This window comes from Scyliorhinus torazame, chromosome 6 (assembly GCF_047496885.1).
Source record: "Scyliorhinus torazame isolate Kashiwa2021f chromosome 6, sScyTor2.1, whole genome shotgun sequence".
Lineage (NCBI taxonomy): Eukaryota > Metazoa > Chordata > Chondrichthyes > Carcharhiniformes > Scyliorhinidae > Scyliorhinus > Scyliorhinus torazame.
This window is the reverse complement of record NC_092712.1, coordinates 325,187,660-325,193,092: the sequence shown is the minus strand read 5'-3', so window position 1 is coordinate 325,193,092 and position 5,433 is coordinate 325,187,660. Positions and strand designations below refer to the sequence as shown.

Below are 5,433 nucleotides of genomic sequence, written 5' to 3'. Positions count from 1 at the left end.
AGTGTTTCTCGGAGGATCTAGCATGGTGTTTCCAGGAGAATCTAGCGTGGTGTTTCCAGGAGGATCTAGCGGGGTGTTTCCAGGAGGATCTAGCGGGGTGTTTCCAGGAGAAACTAGCAGGGTGTTTCCAGGAGGATCTAGCGAGGTGTTTCTCGGAGAATCTAGCGGGGTGTTACCAGGAGGATCTAGCGGGGTGTTTCCAGGAGGATCTAGCGGGGTGTTTCTCGAAGGACCTAGCGGAGTGTTTCTCGGATGATCTAGCGGGGTGTTTCCAGTAGAATCGAGCAGGGTGTTTCCAGGAGGATCTAGCGGGGTGTTTCTCGGAGGAGTTAGCGGGGTGTCTCCACGAGAATCTAGCGGGGTGTTTCTTGGAGGACAAAGCGGGGTGTTTCCAGGAGGATCTAGCGGGGTGTTTTTAGGAGGTTCTAGCGGGGTGTTTCTTGGAGGATCTAGCGGAGTTTTTCTCGGAGGATCTAGCGTGGTGTTTCTTGGAGGATCTTGCGGGGTGTATCGCGGTGGATCTAGCGGGGTGTTTCTAGGAGGATCTAGCGGGGTTTTTCCAGGAGGATCAAGCGGGGTATTTCTCGGAAGATCTAGAGGGTGTTTTTTGGAGGATCTAGTGGGGATGTTTCTCTGAGGATCTAGCGGGGTGTTTCTCGGAGAATCTAGCGGGGTGTTTCCAGGAGGATCAAGCGGGGTGTTTCTCGGAAGATCTAGAGGGTGTTTATCGGAGGATCTAGCGGGGTGTTTCCAGGAGGATCTAGCGGGGTGTTTCTAAGAGGATCTAGCGGGGTGTTTCTCGGAAGATCTAGCGGGGTGTTTCTCGGAGGATCCAGCGGGGTGTTTCCAGGAGGATCTAGCGGGGTGTTTCCAGGAGAATCTAGCAGGGTGTTTCCAGGAGGATCTAGCGGGGTGTTTCTCGGAGGATCTAGCGGGGTGTTTCCAGGAGGATCTAGCGGGATGTTTCCAGGAGGATCTAGCGGGGTGTTTCTCGAAGGATCAAGCGGCGTGTTTCTCGGATGATCTAGCGGGGTGTTTCCAGGAGAATCTAGCAGGGTGTTTCCAGGAGGATCTAGCGGGGTGTTTCTCGGAGGATCTAGCGGGGTGTTTCTCGGAGGATCTAGCGGGGTGTTTCTCGGAGGATCTAGCGGGGTGTTTCTTGGAGGATCTAGCGGGGTGTATCTCGGAGGATCTAGCGGGGTGTTTCTAGGAGGATCTAGCGGGGTGTTTCCAGGAGGATCAAGCGGGGTGTTTCTCGGAAGATCTAGAGGGTGTTTTTCGGAGGATCTAGCGGGGTGTTTCTCTGAGGGTCTAGCGGGGTGTTTCTCGGAGAATCTAGCGGGGTGTTTCTAAGAGGATCTAGTGGGGTTTCTCTGAGGACCTAGCGGAGTGATTCTAGGAGGATCAAACGGGGTGTTTCTCGGAAGATCTAGAGGGTGTTTCTCGGAGGATCTAGCGGGGTGTTTCCAGGAGGATCTAGCGGGGTGTTTCCAGGAGGATCTAGCGGGGTGTTTCTCGGAGGATCTAGCGGAGTGTTTTCAGGAGGATCTAGCGGGGTGTTTCCAGGAGGATCTAGCGGGGTGTTTCTCGGACAATCTAGCGTGGTGTATCTCGGAGCAACTAGCGGGGTGTTCTCCACGGCAGCAGCGCTGAGGAACATCGCTCTATTCAGCGATTTGGGGTGTTTCGCTCTGCTCAGGCTGCACTTAGTGTTATTTCCTGCAGGAAAGGCTCCTCATAGATCATGGTACCATTTTGTCTGGCTGCCCTGCTTTCCCCCACTTTCAACATCCACCGCCCCAACCTCAGGGAGGCTGACAGGAACACCCCATCACCCCCCCCCCCCCCCCACCCCCGGTAAGGCCACTCCAGGCCCAATCACTGGCTGTGCCAATGTACCACCTTGGTAGTTGCCCAGCCACCTGGTAGTGCCATCTTGTTTCCACCTCTTAGCTGCCAGGGTGGTGGCAGGGTGCCACCGTGCCCTGTCTTCGACTACCCAAGCGTCTTTAATGATCCGGGAAGAGCCCCCCTCTCCCCAGGTGCCATTATGACTGATCAGTATTTGTGGAAACCAGTACAAAGCGGCTCCATGGCAAGGTCTCCCAAGCGTAACCATTCGGTCCCAGGCACCGTGAGAACCGTGGTCATTTCAATATGTTGATCTGGATCATGCTCAGTGAGGGCGAGATCCAGATCGCGATGTCTCACTAGACTCCTTTAATCCTGAAAAGCGTTTTGAACGTCGCTAATCGTGCTGGAGGGCACTTGCAAGATTCAATGGCACCAAATCGGGGATAACGAGGCTGTTAAATCACGTTCTCGATGGTGGAAACGGGATCTGATTGGATTTGGACCCAGAGTGCATCCGGCTTTGCTGGGACTCTACACGATTCAGTCAGCAGCAATGATTTTTTTTTTGGACAAAAACAAAACAAAATATCCTTACCTTGTTGATGGTAGCTTGTTGCTCGGTTACGGAAACCTATGTGCAGCAGTTATGATTCGTGCTGCATTGCTGCACAATTCCTCCCAGGGGACGGACTGAATAATTGGCTTTATAAAGCAACCAATGGTTCGTTAATTGTCGGACCCACTTGGGGTTGGGAGTATTTCTGGCCCATCTGTGATGTGAGAGACAAAATCCTGAAATTGGTGGTCTTGGCTCACTCCTGTGTGCATGGTCTACCTTGTCTGTTAATAACCAAGGTTAATAACCAAGTGGTTAGCACTGCTGCCTCATGGCGCCAGGGACCGGGTTCAAATCTGGCCTCGGGTGACTGTGCGGAGTCTGCACATTCTTCCCATGTCTGCGTGGGTTTCCTCCGGGTGCTCGGTTTCCTCCCACAGTCCAAAGATGTGCAGGTTAGGTGGATTGGCCATGATCAATTGTCCCTCACTGTCTAAAGATGTGCAGGTGAGATGTGCAGGGGTTACTGGGGGGGTGGTTGCATGGGCCTAGATTGGTTGGGGTAATGGGCCTAGATAGGGTGGGTAATGGGCCTAGATAGGGTGCTCTTTCAGGGGGTCAGTGCAGACTGAATGGCCTCGTTCTGCACGGTAGAATTCTGTAATACTCAGTCAATTTTACCACCTGCAATTCAGTTTTAGTCTCCTCCATTTTGTTACATATTTTCTGGTATTTGCTTTACTGAGAGATTGACATGTCACTTTGATCCTTTTAATATCTCCTCACTGCCTGATTGAGAGGATCTTGGTAAACTCCATATCATCCAATGGTTATCATTACATTTTAACCTTCTATAAATCTTTCGCTGAATATTAACTGTTCCTTGACAGTAATGTTTGCGTACCTTATTCTTGGTCTTTGCGTATGTTGTCCTCTGTTGTCCACTCCTCAGCTTATTCAGGCACCTCCTCTTGCCTTCCATCTTCAAAATCATCCCCTGTGTATTTCCAACATTTTGGTTTAATTCCAACCTTCCGATGTTTGCCATTTTTATCTCCTTTTATCTCCCCCAATCAAACCTCGACTGAAGAGTGTTTTAATAATTAATTGACGTATTTAGTTCGGTACAACATAATGAAGTTAATCAGATTTCAAAAAATAGTAAACATCTGATTACTAAGTTCTGCACAATTTATTGAAGGAGCTAAGAGCCAATTTGGCTTTGAAGAATCACAGGCCCACAGATCTTAATGTTGACATTGCAGCTGAGCAAAAAAGATTGTTTGGAGAATGATCAGTGGGAAACCTGACATGGCTTTTCAACGCTTAAATAACAGAATGTACATAATGAGAATTCAGTTCTTCAGTATGGGAAAATAAACTTATGTTTCTGTTAGCAATGTGTGCAAGCTACTTCTACATCACCACACTTTGGTTATTGGGCCAACATTATGATTATCTTGGTGTCCTTCTCCAATTACTCAAGCAGCACAAAACATTGGTTATGCATCCCAGAGTTGCTTCTCGGTGTTAATGGCAAAGTTAATATTCATTTCTTAAAAATGGTGTTGGAGCAAGAAAAAGCTGGCAAACTATCTCAGTTTGAACATGGTACAGGGAGCAACTTACCTTGGAAAATGTTTTCACCCAATTTACAATCCATGCTTCCTCAGGAAAAGCAATCACTGGGCACATCAAAACTCATTGTACATCATTGTTAGAGAGGGTATCTGTCGCACTGTAATCTCTAATGTATTAACTGTACTGTACTGCATCCTATCTACTTTATTATAGAACTGCTATGTATGAAAAATAAAAGAACATGGCATAAAAACATGGGTGTGATGTTCTAAACTGCCACAATTTTAATTCCAGATCTTCATATGCCAAATTATCTTGACATGTGTAATCAATCTCCCTCCTATTCTTAAACTATAGCACAGTATTGTTTGTTGTGGAACAATGAACTTTATTAAACAATAAAAAATATACACCAGGGAAAATATGTTGTTTATTTTTTATATTTTCAAAATGTGTTCTTTTCATTTGTTGTCGAACCCATCTTCAAAATATTAAAAGGGCACTTGTTGCTAAGTAAAATTGTGGAACAGTTGTAGCTGAGGAAATGAAAATCAGATTTTTTTGTTTAGTTTTACATACAAGTGTTTTACTATGGGAATGAAAACTAATTGGTTCTTTCTGACTCGTCTACTCCGTACAGTTCTGACAGTTTTTTGAACTGAGGTCCCCAGTCTCCAATATAATTATAATCCTGTTCCGAGTGCGTGGTGACTGAATCCAGGGAACTTATTGACCCTGCTATGGACCCATGACCTTCGTATGCGTATGTCTGGAGAGAGTCATAAGGAGGAACACTTATATCCAGGTCAGCTTCCTGCAGCTTTTGTGCAATAAAGTCATGAATGTCAGGGCCATTTGGGGCTGAGGGGGGTCCTGTGTCTGGGCACGGGTTGTACATCTGGTTGGACATCTCGCCGATATCTCACTTCCTCAGCGACTGCAGGGTTTCTGAGTGCTGTGATGTCGAATGCCTCCGTGTCCTCCTCCCCTCCTCCTTCATCATCATACGTCACCACATTCTCTCTGATATCCTCTTCCGAAATAATGAGAGGCTCTTTTTTGCTTCGCTTCAGGGTGATGAACAGAACGATGATAGCTGTGGGGACAAAGCAGTTGATGCAATGAGTTTTCAGGAAAAAAGCAACTTGGGGAATCATTCCTGATCATTTTGGCAAAAGATTGATGTATTTTCCTAAAACTATCGACAGAAAGAGAAACATCACCTTTTTTCTCCCCTCGTCCCTCATCAGTTTTCTGGTCTAACAAAGTAACTCCACAGGGGCGGGAGGTAGCAGATTAGTTGTAATTCTACTGAATGTGAATTTCAAGAATTGGTGAATGCGTTGGAAATATGTGAATTAGACTAGACGAGGAACTATTATTCCAGTACAACATTTCCAATAGACAAACCTTAGTGTAAGTAGGACCAATAAAGAAGCTGC

General features: G+C 46.9%; 1 pseudogene; it reads right to left on the bottom strand.

Moving 5' to 3' along the window:
* Positions 1-4,399: 4,399 nt before the first annotated feature.
* On the bottom strand, positions 4,400-5,415 carry LOC140425635 (cadherin-6-like; annotated as a pseudogene).
* Between the last annotated feature and the right edge of the window lie 18 nt (positions 5,416-5,433).